Source organism: Coffea arabica, chromosome 2c, assembly GCF_036785885.1.
Source record: "Coffea arabica cultivar ET-39 chromosome 2c, Coffea Arabica ET-39 HiFi, whole genome shotgun sequence".
NCBI lineage: Eukaryota > Viridiplantae > Streptophyta > Magnoliopsida > Gentianales > Rubiaceae > Coffea > Coffea arabica.
The window spans coordinates 60,951,136-60,969,330 of NC_092312.1; positions in this window are offsets into that span (position 1 = coordinate 60,951,136).

The following is an 18,195-nucleotide window of genomic DNA, read 5'->3' on the forward strand; positions in this document are numbered from 1 at the left end:
ATGTGCACATGTTATTCCTTAAGTTCTTAGTTAATTCTCAGAAAAAAAATTTTCAATTAGTTTCAAACTATTAGTCAATTGAACTTTTGACCCAAACAATTAAAAGTGAACTTTTGACTCCCAATTCATCCAAAGTGCAAAATGTTGAGCCTTCTATCAAATTTAACAGTTAATATCAACAGAAACCACGACCATGTGAGACACAGTTCGAAATACTAAGGGCATTTTTGTCCGCGATGAGCTATGTTCCACTCAATAAAATAGAGTAAAAATGATTTTGACCTAATTGTTTACTTTTACTTTTACCACTATCTCTCCCTCTCTCTACCATTATTTTGAGACCAAGAAATTCATTCACCCTTTTAGCAATATGTTGTTTCACAAAGCTCACATTTCTCTTTCTTCCAACATAGAACTCAAACTCTTTCCCACATGCAGTTCTAATAGTAATCGCCTGGAGATCTAATAGCCTAAATGTGAGGTTTCGAAATTTTTCTTGTCTTTATAACTCTTATTCGAACTTACTTGCTTTAAATTCTTGGTTGATTTAATGGTTGAATCATGATTTTCTTCCTATTGTATTATTTACCTTGGTGCATGTTTAATTTGATGCATGTTAAGTTTCATAGTACAATATCCTAATGACCAACTAGTAAGTTGTGTGCAATAAATTTGGAGGATTAGAATAAGTTTTGTGTAAAAAGAACTATGTGACATGAGGTGTTAAGAGTTAATTGGAAAAACCTTAGATATCTTGGTGAGTTAAAGACGAATAGAGAGACAAAAAGATAAACATCTCTTTTTTTTCTTGACATTTGTCAAGTAGCCAACCAAAGTTAACCAAAACCTTGACCAAAATAAGCTTTTCTTTCTTCTTTCTTCCCTTTTTTTTCTTCACTATTTCTTTCTTCTTTATCTTGTCTTGGCCAAAATTCTTGAGGGGAAAACAAGGGAAAACCAACTCCAAGTTCAAGCCTTGATTTCTTGCTTGATTAGTGAGGGAAAATAAGAGAAAACCCTAGTCTACTCCGACAAATCTTGAATCAAGTTTGGAGGGAATTTATTGGAGAAGTTTTGGAGGAAGAAACCCTTGAGTACTTCTTGCTTGGCTGTCCATATAAGGTTTTGGAGGTAAAGAGGTAAACTTTACTAGAAATCTTCCCTTATCTTTGAGTTTATTTGATATATGATGTTACAGAAGTTAAAGGAAGGACTTGTATGGTGAATTTCACGATTTTTAGGTTATGTTGTGAATTTTCAACTTTGTTTTGTGGGATTTAAGAGGTAAACTTGATAGTAACCTTATTTTTCTTCAATTGTCTTTGCATCTACTTAATGGATAATATTCTATAAGGTAAAAGTCATGACTTTTATGGAAGATTTTATGGTTTGTCAAGATTATGTTGTAATTTCCACTTTTGGTGCATAATCTAGTTAGTTTAGTTTAGAGTTTTGAATATGTGAAATTTTGATGGGTTTATTTGCTAAGAAAATGGTCATATATGTCATGACATGATATCTTGATTGATAGTAGTTTTGCCAAGAAAATAAGATTGAAAGTTGGAAGTTTTGTTGAAAATTTTGGGGAAAACTTGCTATAATTTCTATTAGAGTTGGCCGGCTAAAAAACAGCCATTTTCCAGCTTTGATTTCCAGAAATTTGTGGTGATTTTGGCAAGGTTTTGCTCAAGATACTTTATTAAACCTAAATCTTCGCTTGCATGTTGGAGTTGAGTCAAAACAAAAAGGGCAAGAAAAGGAAAATGAGTTTTCTCCAACGTGTTTTTCTTGCTCGAAATTTCCAGTTTTGTGCATCGAAAATTTTGTCCTGCTGTCTTCAAAATTCTTGGCTATAACCGACATATTCTTGCTCCATATTATACTTGAAACATGGACCTATCATACATGTGGTTTTTGTGAGGACCCGTACATTTTCTTTATTTCATAATAATTATTTTATTTTCTCGCATGCATTTTCTTCATTATACTCTATTATATTGATTTTTTCGGAGATTTTTATAAGTGAGTAGAGTTTTTAAATCATTTTCCTAGTATAAGTTAGTTTATGAGATATTAGAAATACATATCGGACGTGAGACCCGCTAGGGCAATAAGATGAATAAATTCGGCCAATTAGATTAAGTTTTGTATACAGGGATTTAATTACTAGGTGTGAAGAGATAATTAGAGGTTACTTAGATGGTTTAATCTTGGAGTGGCAAAAGGATAAGTTTAAACTTAAAATGTGCCATGTGTCACTTTCTTATTCGAGTTTGGACTTTGACTACTATTTTTTAACTTTACTAAAACCTCAATTTGACCCAAAAATCATCTTCATTTCACCTCTCTTGGCCGAACTCCTTAGGGAGAGAAAAGAAAGAAACCTTCAGCTTTTATTCTTCATTTCTTGCTTAGATCTTGCAAACCAACCGATTAAATCTTGAATTTGTCCACAAAAGTGACTTGCTAAGGGAGTTTGAAGGTCTTGGTGGAGTTGTTTTGGAAAAAAAAACCCATAAGCTACTATCTTTCTTGAGGAGTTAAGGTATTTTGCTTGGAACTCACTCTTTGTTCCTAATAATGGTCAATTGGTGACTTATGGTAGCTAACTAGGTGATTTTATGGAAGATTTCATGGATTAAAGTGAAGTTAGCTAAATTTCTGATTTTTTTGGGATTTTTTTATTTTTCATATGATGATTATGGTTGGCCTTGGATTGATGGCTCTAAATTGTGTTAAATGGATCCCTTGTACGTTAATTGCGGTTATTTACGGAAAATTTCAGCTTGTGCGAAAAATTTCAGGATTAGGGTTCCAATCTGCCCTGTTCTGACCAGCTTTATTAGTGCATGTTAGAGGCCGAATCAGGCTTAGGTCAAAACATGAAAGTTGTAGAAAATGGTGTTAATAGCTGCCTGCAAAATTTCAGCTCAATCGGAGCACTGTAGCATGTGAAATGACCGAAACACCCTTGACTGCCCATGAACCCTGTTTCGCGGACAGATTTCTATTTTCGTGGAGTTTTCCATTTTTTACCATGAAAATGCATGATTTGGCTTTGGAGGTCTTCATAAGAAATGTAGGTATATGTTTTAGTTTCGAAACGCCATAATATTCGTTTCAATCCGATAAGTGTAGCTTCAGTTGTGCTTATTGTGCCGAAAGGTGTGTTTTATAATCTAGGATTTGTATGTGGTTGATTTGAGATGAATTGGTGTTGATTGTAGGACGGAAAAGTAAGGAAATGTAAGGGACATGCCGTCCAAATTTGCTCTCTGTATCTGTTATCTGTATCTGTTCTCTGTATAAGTCTGCGATCTCTGAACTCAAAACCTGTGGCTAGTTACTCGAGTCAAGCCGGCAAAGGCCTGGTCGATTAAATAACAAACCATGATAGTCTGTTTCTGAGAATCTTTGGGTATTGAGACTCTTGATTCCGGTATACTCGAGTATTACCATTTCTGTTTCTGTTGAGGTGTTCGGGCCCGGTAGGGGGTATGTTTGGTGGACGGAATCTGGTGTAAAGTGGGGTCTACGGACATGTTGGTTCTATATACGTTGACGGAAAGTCAACGGGTTGGGATCAAGTGCTGCAACGGAAATCTGGCTCTTGAGAGCCACCTGTATCCTTTCTATTTGAATCATGGTGTCTAACTGCTTTAATTTATATCTGGCATGTATACCTGATTGGTTAAACGTGAAATGTCCTGATTTGCCTGCTATTATTTTGGTACCTCATTGAGCGTAAACTCACCCCTTCCCGTTATCTTTGTTTTCCTTACAGGGGACAAACTTTGAAACCACGGTTTTGGAAGAAAGGGGTCGAGCTAATGTATATGTTATTTTGTTAAATTCCTTTGTAACCGAAACCCTAACTGTAATTTGACTAGTATGAATACTTTGGCTTATATTTTAGTTTAGTTAATTTGCCAAAGACTCCAATGCAAATATATGTATAAGTATTGAATCCTGTCTATTAAGTGTATTCCGTGAGATGTTATGCTTCTATGGCTTTGGTGAGTGTTTAATCGATGTCCTGTTTCACCACTTGATTTGGTAAGTGATATTGAAGTTTGGTGGTTTTATTTGTTCAGTTTCTTAGGGTCCTATCGCACGTACTATACGGTTTGTGAAATTCGACTCTGTACTTTTGGCGAGAGTTGGGCAGGCGGTCCACCGACCCCTTTGGTTCACCTTAGGGTGAGGTGGGGCTGTCACAGTTTTCCCTTGATTTGAACAAGAAGTCGTGGCCTTTTCGAAAGCTATATTAGGATTAAACCTGCAATTTTCTCTATTTGTTAAGTGAAGTTTCGAACTCATATTTTTTTTCTTTTATCTTAGTTTTAAATGGATAGACTCCTGATAGTTTATATGATCACAGGACTTTAGAAGATAAATTAAGGTTTGAAGTGGAAACATTGAGGTCAAGTGGTGAGTGTTCCTTGTGTTTGTGAATTGAATGCCTTGATTGTGTGATTATTGTTTGACTGTTAAAAGTATTTCAAAGGTCACTTTACTATTAATAGGCGAGTGTGTACTTTACCACACTCGATCTAAGTGAATATATATTTTCAACGATTGAAAATTTCTTGTGCATGAATGTAAGTCATTGGCTGAATTGGGCCCTTGTCCTTCATCGCTAGCCTATTCGAGTCAGAAGCGGATTTAGTCAAGTAGGTTGGTAACCTTGGGCCACTATTTTGGTATACTAGTGTACGACCATGAAGTCAGGTAGAGTACTGGTCAGTGAATGAAATGTAATGAATAAATGACTGAATGAAATGATCAATGTCAGGGTTTTTGTTTTCAAATGTATTTTCAAATATCTGAAGTTATAAGAAAGAAATGGACGGAGACTGAATGACTGAATGAATGAATGGTTCCAAGTGAGCTCGTATCCTTTCAATGATTGAATAATTACGTTTTAAATGTCTTGAGATGTTTACTACTATGCAAAATGTGTGAATTTGTTAAATGCAATATTTTTGTGTTTTGACTGGTATTTTGCTTGGACGTTTGTTTGGGAAACCTCACTGGGTAATAATTCAACCTCTCTCCTCCCCTTAGATTTGTTTTTCCTTGCAGGAGTGGAGGTTCGGAGCGGATAAGTTTGAACTAGTGTGTAATGATCCTCTTGCACATGTACTTTTAGTTTGTAATTAAGTTTGGATTTTGATTGAACTGTAGAATTCAGATGTTAATTTGGAGGCTTGACCGGTTATTTTGAGAATTTATTGGAGTGAATGTAGTGAGTTCTGACGTGAGTTAGGCAGGCAATCTACCAAATCCTTGGGTACGCCTTAGGGAGAGGTGGAGTCGTCACACTAAGGACCAAATGCAGCACATTCCTATCAGTGACCCCATAATCCTGAACACTAGACTTATTTTGCGCTAATTCTTTTCCATCAAAAACAAGTTTTTTATTCTTCACAAAAAATTCCTTGCAGTTCTGTATCTTAAGCTTTACAGAAGCAATAGAATCAGACCCATTACCTGCATAGGAACTGTATCTTAAGCTTTACAGAAGCTACTTGCATAGGAATCACAGAACCTCCACTTGCAAGAAAAATTATGATGGAATCATTTCAAAACGCCCCATTTCTACCCAAGACATGACCAAGGAAGTTCCAATAATCTTCATAAACAAGAGTAAGAGCCATGCTAGCAATTGACATTGCGGCTCCAATAGATAATCCTCCCCTGTATATCAAGCGGTAAAGTTCTCAATTTTTTAAGAGCCCACCACAATAGTCATGAAGTTTGGTTCTTCAATAGCCTAATTAGTCAACCACTTGACAAAACCATAGATCCACTGCCAGCCTGCGAGATACACCATTCTCAACACCATCCACTTGGACCCACCATCCCCGCACATTCTCAACACCATAGATCCACTTGACAACACATTCTCAACATGCGAGATACAACATCTCCTCATCACATCTTCTCATTGATCCACTGTCAAAATTTGCAGCTACCATCCGCGCACACCGCAAATCTATGCCTAGAATTTCTCGAGGTCCATGAAGCTATGACCCTCGTCACTTTCTCACACCTACACAAGGGGAAAGGGGGATTGTTGGTTCCTAGCATTTTTTTGTTCAGCAAGCTCTTTGGCTGCAGTAGAGTTTTCTTCATACACTTCTTTGCTCGGGAAGAACTCCCATTTTATCCAGTGGAACATAGCTTGTCACGGACAAAAATGCCCTTCGTATTTTGGCGTGCGTCTCATGTGGTCGTGGTTTTTGTCGGTATTAACTGCTGAACTTGATAGAAGGCCCAACATTTTACACTTTCGATAGATCGGGGGCCAAAAGTTCATTTTTATTATTAAGGGGCCAAAAGTTCACCTGACTAATAGTTTAAGGGTCATTAGGACTTTTTTTTCCTTAATTCTTTAACTTTTGGATATGAAGTCCTTCATAATCAATTGATCCCTCAATCAAGTCCTAAGTAAAAATATCTTAAAAGAAGGCAAGAAATTAGTTGGACTCTAGACCAACCCCTCTCCGCCATTGTAGACACCAAATTTTAGCTCAATTTCATTTTGCTATTTATTTTTTAGTTTTATTATTTGTCATGTTCGTCTTATTCACTTTTAGTTTTTAGTTTTTTAGTTTTTCATGTTTTTACTTTATTTTTAAGTTTTAACATAGAATTTCTTGAAAAAAAAGGAAAAAGAAAAAGGAAAAAGCATTCAAAAATATGATTTAGTTGTTTGCAATTTAAATTCAATGATTTCTTGAAAGTGAAAAAAAAAAGAAAAGAAAAAGTGAGAAATGATGAAAAATGAAAAATGAAAGAAAAAGATTGAAAATGGCAATTTTGTTGTTTTAGTTTGTTTATTTTGATGTAAAATTGTTTTTTTATTACTTAGTTTTTATTATCATTAATTTAAAAAAAAAAAAAAAAAAAGAGAAACTCGGCATGCAAGCTGCGTTTTGCCGCAGCTTGCAAACACAGGCTTGGGCAGCTCCTTAGCTGCAAATAAAGCTGGATTGGCTGAGGGTTTAGAGGTTGGGGGGCTCCCATATAAATAGAAAAAGAAAGGAGAGCCGCAAGAGAGGATCGGAGAGGGAGAAAAACATCAAAGGGTAAGAAAGAGAGGGAGCGAGAGAAAAACTTCAGGAGGAGGAGAAGAAGACTATCGGGCAAAAGAAAAACAGGGGGGAGAGGTAGCTAGAAAGGAAGCGAGGGAGAGCGAAGGGAGGGACGGCAGAAAAATCTGGAGAGGCTAGCGACAGCTGGGAAGGGTTTCGGAAAAAAAAAAAAGAAAAGGACCGAGCGTAAGGAGAAGGAGTGAACCAAGAAGGGGAAGAGAGCTGCGATGACTAAAAGGGGAGAGCTTTGAGAGAGAATCCAAGTTGACGGCCGCGAGAAAAGAGAGAGAGAGAGGTTACGGGGGGAGCGGCTAAAGAAAGCTAAAAAACAGAGAAGGGATGGGCGGCTACATCAGAAAGGAGGAAGGAGGGAGCAGACGGCTAAGAAAAAGAAAACAAGGTTGAGATAGAAAATCAAAAGAGGGATAGAGAGCTGGGGGGTGTGACAAAAAGAAAAAATCGAAAAGAACCGAGAGGGAACCAAGCAAGGGGCAAAAGGATAACAGCGAAAAGAGGAGAAGCAAGATAATCAGGTACCGGCGCTGGTTCAGCTTCGGCCGTTGCTGCTGTCTCTGCCGCTGAGAAGAGTAGAGGAGTCAGAAAAAAGTGAACTTGGACGGTGGGCTGAACAAAGACTTCATCTTCCGAACATATCAAGCTACGACCTGCTTTGCTCCAAAGGCTAGAGGTAATATTTCATTTGTTTTTCTGTCCATAGATCATTAAAATCATGTTAGAAAGTTGAGACTTTGCTGCGATGCTTGTTTCTGTTTGCCCTCTACCGTGGATGTTTTGCTTGTAAATCTGTCGGTGGGGGAAAGAAACTAAAACTATGGGTTTTATATTGTGAATTTTCCAAGTAAAAATCTGCAAGTGGGTTTAATCTGAGGTTGTTTTCAATCATGCGAATGTTCTATTCATTTTTCATGGCGCGAGTTCGGCATCAGGAAAATTGCAGGTTTTTTATTCCAATATCTTTGTATGCTTGGATGTTTGATTTTGCTCTGTTTGGGTCACTTGAAATGAAGTTGACGTTTGGAGTAAGCAGGAGGAAGTATCTAATTTTTTTCTTGTTTGCAAACTTGGAGTTAAAATTTTTGCTGCAGTTTCTCTCTTTTCTTTTGTTACTGATCAAAAACAGATTTGCTGTCTTAATCTTGCAAACAAGTTTCATGTTTTGATTTGGGTCAATAATTTATGGGTTGATGATCTTGTTTGTTTGATGAAATGGAGGTAGTTGCACCTGGAAATTGCTGAAGTTTTTGAAAACAAAAGGGCCGCAAGCTTCATTCTCTATGTTTAGTTGCTGAAGTTCTCAAACTTTGGCTGGCTGCTGAAAATCTGTTTTGAAGCTATGCGCAAAGATTGTGTGGTTGTTTGCTTGGATCTAATGTTATTTGAAAGCTGATTTTGGTGAAGTGAGGATTGCAGAAGCTTTGTCTAAATGAAGTTGCAGAAACTTAATTCTTTTTTCTCGTGTGCATGCATGGAGAGTCAACAGAAATATTTGCATTCCAACCCCTCAAGTCCCCTTTGACTCACTATGGCCCAAATAGTTGGAATATCAATCAATTTGGTCCCTATAATTTTGCAGCAATGTTACCAAGATCCGCTTGCTTTTCAATTTTTTGCATTTAAGCTCTAAAGTGTTTTGCAATCTGAATTATTACTTGCCTTTTTCTTGATTTTGGGACCTTCTAAGTTCTTGAAAGTTTCGATTGAATTCGAATGGTTGATCAATTTCGACATTTGGGTCCTTGGTTTGCGATCGGATCCTAAGTTGGGTGCAAGTCGAATCACTATTTGGCATTCTATCGTTTTGGAATCTTTGAGGCTCTTGAATGTTTCATTTGGACTTGAATGACTTTAATGTTTGCAATTTGGTCCTAGAAGTAGTTGCATTTTAACCTTTACTTGACCTTTTCTTTGCTCTTGGGCCCTGGAAGTTCCTAAAATGTTTAATTAGGCTTGAGTGCTTGGTTAATGTTCACAATTGAGTTCATGGTAGCCTCAATTTTTTTCAACTCGATTGCTTGTTTGCTTTCATTAATAACCATGTTTTGTTAAGGTGATGCTTAATTGCATGAATTTGTGAACTGTGTGTCTAAATGAGCTTGTGTTTGCCTATTCCCTTTAATTTTCCCCAAATAAATTGGTACCTTGACCATTTCTTTTATTTTGGAGGATAAATAAGCCATTTAAGTCTTGTCCACCCTATTAACACCACAAAAGGAGGCGGTATAATTTCTTTTATCTTTTTTGTCACTTCTATGTGAACCAACGTGCAACGTGCGAAATACATGTCTACTTTGCTTTCCTAGCCTTTCTTTAATTTCTTTTATTTATGTCATTTACTTTTGCTTTTTATTTAAGTTATTCTTTATGGGGTATGTGTACACCTCTTGGCTTGTAATAGTTAGGGATTCAATTATTTTATTTCTTTTCCCCCTTTTAGATTGTAGTAGGGTCTCCCTAATGTAATAGATAGGGCTTGGAGGAGCATTCAATGAAGACCTATCGAAGTCATGTGCCTAGCTAAGAAATGTAATAGTTAGGGCTTTAATTGTCTTATGTGTCTTGCATGCTTAGTTGCTACGTGTTAATTTGCTTTGTTAGGGCCTTGCATCTAGTCGAGCATGCTAAATGTTATGTGCTATGTGTTTATGAGTGTTTGGCATGTCTACTCGCTTTCCATAGCCATGAATGAATGTGATGGATGAATGTACGTTTCCGCTAGTCCAACGCTAGTCGGAATTCATAGAATGGGCTAGTCCAACGCTAGACCCTTAGGGATTTCCCCTCGTTAGTACATATTTGCATGTTCATTACATGTCATGCATTCTTTTTAGTTTTATCATTTTGCATGCCCCTCGAACCCCTTTTCCCTCCATTTTAGGATTTTTGCATTTCATGCTAGTTATAGGGTTCATTTGCTTGAGAGTCCCCTTAAATATAGGATATAGACAAGTGTGGCTTTTTCTAAGCCTTAGCACGCTTGTATTCCCTCTATAAAAGGGCAAATTGAGTCACGATTTAGGTCTCCTCGTACCCAATATGCATGAATTCCCTAGACTCATGCATTTTTAAATCCACTCTACCATTTTATACCCTCATCACACTTTCATCTTTCCTCCTCATTTTGCACACGTGCACCTTTATGTTCCTTCACTTGCACACAAACACTTTTATCATCACTTGCACACATGTATTTCATATTATCATTTCACATACCGCATCTTGCCCACTCACGTGCACATTTTCATTTACATATTTATTGCCTTTTATTACTTTTTCAAACTCATGTCCTCACATTGCATACATGCATTCCATTCATTTGCATCCCACTCGCATTATTCGTGACTTCTCCAAAGGATCGTTATTGGGCTTCACAATTAATGTGATTGGCACCACTCAACATTTGAAGAGAAATTTCCCCCAATACCCCTAGGTCTAGGGTTTGCATTCATGTAGTGCATCCAAATGTAATAAATTCTTTGGTTAAAACAAGAAAATCTTTGATTAAATCATGCAACTAGCCCTGGCTAGGTCAAATGGGTGCCTTGGATTTTATCCTTGCCTTCCCATTTGTTAAATGTGACTCCCGAACCTTTTTCTTTGGTTTACGTGGAGTAGGAGTCGTTTAAAAGGGGTTTCTTACTACTTTTTCCTATTTTTTCTTTAAAAATTCATTTTTTAGGTGACTTGGTACACCTTAACTCATTACCAAGTGGCGACTCCGATTTTTTTTTATTTCAAAACCCTTTTTAAACTATAATTTTGGGTCAAATCGTCGTATTTTCAACCCCCCATTTAGACCCATTTTTTCTTTTAAATCACAATTCATTTTCCAAACACAAAAAAATACATTTTCTTAAACCATTTATTTATTTTATCAAAAAATGGGGCGCGACAGTTGGCGACTCCACTGGGGACATTCGAGAGTCCGAGCAAATTTGATTTAATCAACCTATTTTTTCTTTTAACCTTTTCATATATCACATTTGGGTGTTTTAGGGTTGCATTTTTCCTTTTTTAGGATTTTTTGCATTTCACACGTATCCAATTACTCCCTCGTTCGTGAATGTATGGTTGGTTGATTGGATGTATGTTTACTTATCTCGCGCTTGCATTGCATTTGGGTGGGGGACATCACCTTAGAGCCTCGCGTTGGTTCTCGATCCCTCCACTCCAAACGAGCACTAGCATACGTGCATTCGCTTTATTATTTATCCCTTTTATTTTTTCTTTTAGTGGCTTGTCACGCCACTCCACCCTACTAGAATTAGGCGACCCACTTGGACATGTGATCACGACACGATGTGTGTGTAGCATGATCCAATGGGTCACTCAATCTTCCGCTTTAAGCTATGGGTTGATAGCCTTTAGCTTTTAGTCGAAGGTTGAGGATTTTGATAGATTCACTCAAACACGTAGCCGCGACACGATGTGTGCGTAGCGGTGTTTGGGGAATCGCTCGAGCCACCGACAAAGAACCTTGGGATTGATGACCCTTGGTTTATAAGTCTGAAGGATCGGGGACCTGAGCTTATCGAGTCTAGATGCATTAGCGAACCCCAGCCTCATGCATCCATATTAAAATTGCCTAGGGTAGAGTCGGCCTTATCCTGAGCTAGGGACACTGTTCACGAGGGGAGGGGTCCAACCCCTTTCTCCCATTTATTGTTTTATTTCTTTGTATTGATTTCGTTGCTACAATGTGTTATGTGTATTTATTCGGCTGAACTAACTTTTTCTTGGTTTTGTGTCCCCATTGCATTCACAAACCCTAGCAAATAAGAGGTCTGGCATGACCTTCTTTTAGAACCTACCCTTGTAGATAGGCTATTGCACGTTTAAGAAATTTTGGTATATTTTGTTCATGAATTAATAATGTCATGTCATTTTAGGCTTACCCTGACAAATAAAGGGATCCTTAGGTCACGTTTCATTTCGAATTGCATATTTACATCGCTTTAATAACTGGCATCATGCATTAAACCCTAGAAAGGGAATGCCATTTAGGGGATCCCGCGTTAGGAATAAGCCACCTTGTGTCTCGGATACTTAATCCAGTGAGACTTGCACGTTTACATTTTGTACCATCCAAAGGGGTAGTGCACAAGATAAGATAGGATCCGATCATTTTCATAGAGTAATCTTTGGAATATGAGCATCTAATAATCACTTTTTGGCCATTTTTATCAAAAATTGGTAAAAATCCCTTGCGTGAAGGACATTAATTTGAAGAAATTCACAAATGATTCCTCCTATTGAGACGATAAATAAATTGATGCCAAAATTTGATTTTTAGAAGGTCATAGACTAATGCACTTCAATAATTTTGAAATAACCAATGACCGGACAATTCAACCAATCCATTTTGCCGATTCATTCAATAAATCGTCAATTCATTTGACCAATTTACCCTTTTTAGGGTTACCTGGTCGATTTTGATTAAATCGTCAATTCATTTGATCAATTTACCCTTTTTAGGGTCATCCGGTCGATTTTGAATAAATCGTCAATTCATTTGACCAATTTACCCTTTTTAGGGTCGTTCGGCCGATTTTTGAATAAATCACTAATTCAATTTCATTCATTTGGCCAATTTACCCATTTTTAGAGCAACCGAGCCGATTTTGAATAAATCAAGTTTCGTTCAATCTATTTGATCAATTTACCCTTTTTAGGGTGATCTGATTAATTTTGGATAAATTAAATTTCATTCAATTCATTTGACCTGTTTCCCTTTTTAGGGTAATCCGGTCGATTTTTAATAAACTGTCAATTTCATTTGACCAATTAGGATTTCAATGTCGAATTTCAAAATGGAAAACCTAGTCGATTTCGAGAAAAACATCCATTGCATCCAGCCATTTGATCAGTTGGAGTTTTGACCCGTGCTTCACTGAGAAAAGTTGTCAAAACGAATTCCAATCTCTTCGATAGGAAGTTCGTCAAGGTCAAACCCGTACGTTTTTTGCAAATTCATGTATCGATCAAAAGTGATCAATCCCTTCGGACGAGGTCCTCATTTTGACCAACGTCTCTTCTCATTCCAATGGGCCAAATTTTTCAAATTATTTTTCACTCCATGAGTTGATCGGATCCATCAGGTATTGTATAGTGCCTATTCTGGCGGATTGCATTTTCATGCTAGGCCTACCCTTGGCACAAAAAAGGTTCCCCCATAGGACATGCATACCAATTTTATATTCTTTCTTACTAACTCAGGGTATTTTTTCTTTTGTTTCCCCCCTCCCTTGCATTCATAAAAATGTTTCAATAAGGCGAAAATATTCTTCTATATCTGATAATTTTGATCCAATAAAGTTTGAAGATTACAAGTATTACTTGATTCTTGGGCAGACATTGCCACGAAAACATAAATGATCTATCTGGAAGTTTTATGCTAAAGCCTCTGAGAGATTTTGTAATTATTTTTCAAAGGGAAATTCTGTTTATTTGATTTGTTAGTACATTTTGTTCCAAAGGAAAGAGAGATAAAAGTGTATATGTTGAGATCTTTACAAGTTTTCCATTCTCATTTGTATCATAATTGAACGAGAAATTGTGTTTCAAACTTTTTCAGCAATAAAATTTTTGGACAATTATTGTTTTGTGTATATTTATGTACATTTCATTCTTTATTCTTACTTATCGGAGATTTCATGGTGAATTTTGAGAAATAAGACCCAATTTGAGATTTTTCAACCTCCAGCCTGAAAATTCACAAGTGTAAGCTTTTTAAAATCCTCATGTACACTAGGTTGGTGATCCGAGCTATACAATAAGAGTGCTCAGAAAAAGGTGAATGGTCACTCCAAAGGCCTCATGAGATACATTTTCTCCTTCACTGTACAATTCACTGTACAATTCATATTTTTTGCCCACTTCTATTAGCTCAGAATAAAATCAGTCACATTGATTGATGAATTGCAAGTTGGGGCAATCTTTGCTTGAGAAATGTCCACTGTGTCTAATTATATTCAAATCACATCTAAGTGAAAGCAAAAATGTGTATTATTCTTGTTTGTTTTGAAAATTTGGAATGATACTTTGAGCATTCGTTTCTCTACCTATACACATTTTATCATTTGCTTTCCCATTTGAGTCTTTGAAAGAATAATTTCGTTTCAAATAAGAGCCCTAATGATCACTACCATTCATTGGAAAATTTTCAAATATCAAAAGAAGAATGGATTTTCAATGACCATTTCGTTACTTCGGTTGTCATGAGGTATAAGAATAATACTTTGACTGTCATTTCTACAATCTAAACACTGATCATCCCTTGCATCCTCATTTGAGCTAAAAAAATTGGTGGTTCTTTTCGAGTGCACATATGATCGCACCCCACATTGGGGAAGGAGATTGGGGAATTTTGAAAAAGAAAAAGAGAAAAGCAAAAATGCTAGAATAAGGAGGGAACCGCAAATTGGGGATATTTGATTCCACTTGGGGTCCAATTTTGAAAAAAAAAAAAGAAGAAGAAAGAAAATGAAGAGTTTTGTCCGCACGGACCGCCTATGTTTCACAAAATATGGATGAACAAGGGTCTTCCTCAGTCAGTTAATTCAGATACATGCCAGAAATTTCCCATTAATGAAAGTTTCCTTTCAGAGTTATTGTAAGGAACGGAATAAAAAGTCAGACCATCTTCTTTTCCAATCGGACATTCTATCCCTAGTCATCCCTTTTGAGCCTTCAGAATAAAATATTTCGTTTGGCAACCCCTGAGAATCGCAAACCCCACACTGGGGCAAGTTTGAGTTGAAAAAGAAAAAGTTTCAAGAAGTGAAAAGCCACAAAATCATAAGACAAAAGAAGAAATGAGAACCTCAGTTCACAAATAAACTTGGGCAAATTTTGAAAATTTCAAAGAATGGCAGAAGGCCGAAAAATCAAAAGAAAAAAGAAAATGAAAAGAAAAAGCCTCAATTGAGCATAAACTGGGGCAAATTCTGATTTAACCCTAAAATAGGGTTGACACAACAATGCGATCTCAGATTTTTCAAACCGCTTTTGAAATCCGCTTTCAAGCCTTAATTTTTATAAGCACCCCACCTGACCCCATTACAAAAGCCGAAAGTCCTGACTTCTGTTCTTTGCAATGGCCCTGTCAAGAAAATTTCTGATGCCGGAAAATTTTAGCTGTATTTCTGAATTGCTTGAGTATGAGGTTGACGCTACTCACCATGTGAAAATCCATCAGCTCGAGGGAAAGGAAAAAGAGGCAAAAAGCAAAGCAAGAAAAGTAAATGCAAGAAAATGCAGAAAATTCGACGCTGAAGTCTCTGGTGAGTGATGAGAAAAATGCAAACAAAGTCTGAGATCTTTTGATTTCAAAATAGGGGCAATTTTGAAAAAATGCGATTTTCGGTGCAATGTCCTTGAAAGTTTTATTCTTTAGCTATCGTTTTCAAGCTACATTACAAACTAATAAAGTCCATCGTTGACTTGTTCCTTCATGACAATCCAAAGTGAGGATTATGCTCATAAGAAATCCATCAATCATTTGTGATCATAAGGGTATCACCAGTTTTCGCATGTTTAGCTATCGTTCTTACCCATTTGTTGCAAACTTAAAGCTTATATGTTGACTCAATTTTCTTAAAAAATGAGGGTGACAAACTATTTGCTTTCACTAAGATGTGACATTGAATGGATTACATACAACTGGGGCACAAAAATGAGACAAATTCTGACCTCCCATGTCCTTACCCATTTCAAAAATAAAGTCACTTGACTGATCCTGAAAGATGAGCCAACAAGGAATGGTGACCCATTACCCAAAGCATTGATGCTAAAGTGGGGAAGAGATCTTTGGTAATTTGGCGTTATTTTGAGAAATTCATCATGAAATGTGCTATATGAGTTTAAACAAGACATTCAATTTTCTTCACATGATAAGTTAGGAAAAGCAATTGCTTACTTTGTTCAAATAAATGGAGGGTCATTCAAACAAATTTTTTGCAATTAAATAGGCCCATACTGGGGCAAATTTTCATGTGAGAGATTTTGCAAAATAGCCCACACTGGGGCAAAAATTTTGTAATATATTTGAGGATGTCAAACCAATCACGTTGCTCTTTTCAAATAAGAAATTTGAATGCATGTCATACTTTGATGAACCCCTTGTACAGGTATTCATGGTTCAAAATAACGAAAAAACATCTGATGATGTGGGAGGCCGATGCCGAAGAAAGAGAAGAAAGAAGGGAATAGGGCCCTACACTTGGGGCAAATTATTTTTGAAAAAAAAATTCTTTCAAAAAAAAAAAACAAAAACAAAAACAAAAACAAAAAAAAATTCAAAAGTCAAAAATCAAGTTCAAATTTTTGTTTCTTGGAAAATCAAATTTAATTGTTTGTTTCTTGGCAAATCAAATTCAATTTCTTGACCAATTGAATGGCAGGATTGGGTTTTATCCCACTGAACATTCCAAAAATCAAGTTGGGACCGGGTTTCATCCCGCCAACCTCGGCAGGACCGGGTTTTATCCCGCTGACCGTTCATATTTCGTTGGGACCGGGTTTCATCCCGACAGGACCGGGTTTTATCCCGCTGACCGCTTATTTCGTTGGGACCGGGTTTCATCCCGCCAACCTCGGCAGGACCGGGTTTTATCCCGCTGACCGTTCATATTTCATTGGGACCGGGTTTCATCCCGCCAACCTCGGCAGGACCGGGTTTTATCCCGCTGACCGTTCATATTTCGTTGGGCCGGGTTTCATCCCGCCAACCTCGGCAGGACCGGGTTTTATCCCGCTGACCGCTTACTTCGTTGGGACAGGGTTTCATCCCGCCAACCTCGGCAGGACCGGGTTTTATCCCGCTGACCGCTCTTATATCACATTGGGACCGGGTTTTATCCCGCCAATATCGGCAGGACCGGGTTTTATCCCGCTGACCGCTCTTACATCACGTTTGGACCGGGTTTTATCCCGCCAACCTCGGCAGGACCGGGTTCTATCCCGCTGACCGTCCACACTCCGTCAGGCTCAGATGTTATCCCACTGACCAATTCTTCATACTGGGGCAAATTATTTTGAAAAAAAAAATCATCAAATCAATCAAAAAAAATTAAAAAGTCAAAAATCAAATCAAGTTCATCACGGCAGGCTCGGGTTTGATCCCACTGTCCGATTGTCAAGACATTTCATTTTCACAGCCACTGGAGCGTGAGGTTAGTCCCGCCAGTGTGCCTTTCATTTTCATCGCCACCAGTCGTTGGGTTTGTCCCACTAGTGTGCTTTTCATTTTCATTGCTACTGGAGTTGGGTTTGTCCCGCCAGTAAGCATTTTATTTTCACAGCCACTGGAGCGTGAGGTTAGTCCCGCCAGTGAGCATTTCATTTTCACTGCCACTAGCCGTGGGTCAGTCCCACTAGTGAGCATTTCATTTGCATCACAAATAAACATGGGTCAATCCCACCAACACTCCATCTCACTTCAATTCATCTGATTTTAAATTCTGTTCGGGTCAGTCCCGTTTAAATTCTGTTCGGGTCAGTCCCGTTTTAAATTTCTGTTCGGGTCAGTCCCAGAATTTTATGTTTATTCGGGTCAGTCCCAGGATTTTATGTTTATTCGGGTCAGTCCCATGATTTCATGTTTGTTCGGGTCAGTCCCGTTTTAAATTCCTGTTTCGGGTCAGACCCGTTTTAAATTTTCTGTTCGGGTCAGTCCCGTGTTAATTTCATGTTTGGGTCAGTCCTATTTTAGAATTCCAGTTCGTTGAAATCATTTTGCAGCCGAATAACACAGGTAAGTATTTGGTGTCTACTTATTTGTCTCAAGTTTTTTCAAAACTCGGACAAAGAGGGGCAAACTGTAGACACCAAATTTTAGCTCAATTTCATTTTGCTATTTATTTTTTAGTTTTATTATTTGCCATGTTCGTCTTATTCACTTTTAGTTTTTAGTTTTTTAGTTTTTCATGTTTTTACTTTATTTTTAAGTTTTAACATAGAATTTCTTGAAAAAAAAAAAGGAAAAAGAAAAAGGAAAAAGCATTCAAAAATATGATTTAGTTGTTTGCAATTTAAATTCAATGATTTCTTGAAAGTGAAAAAAAAAGAAAAGAAAAAG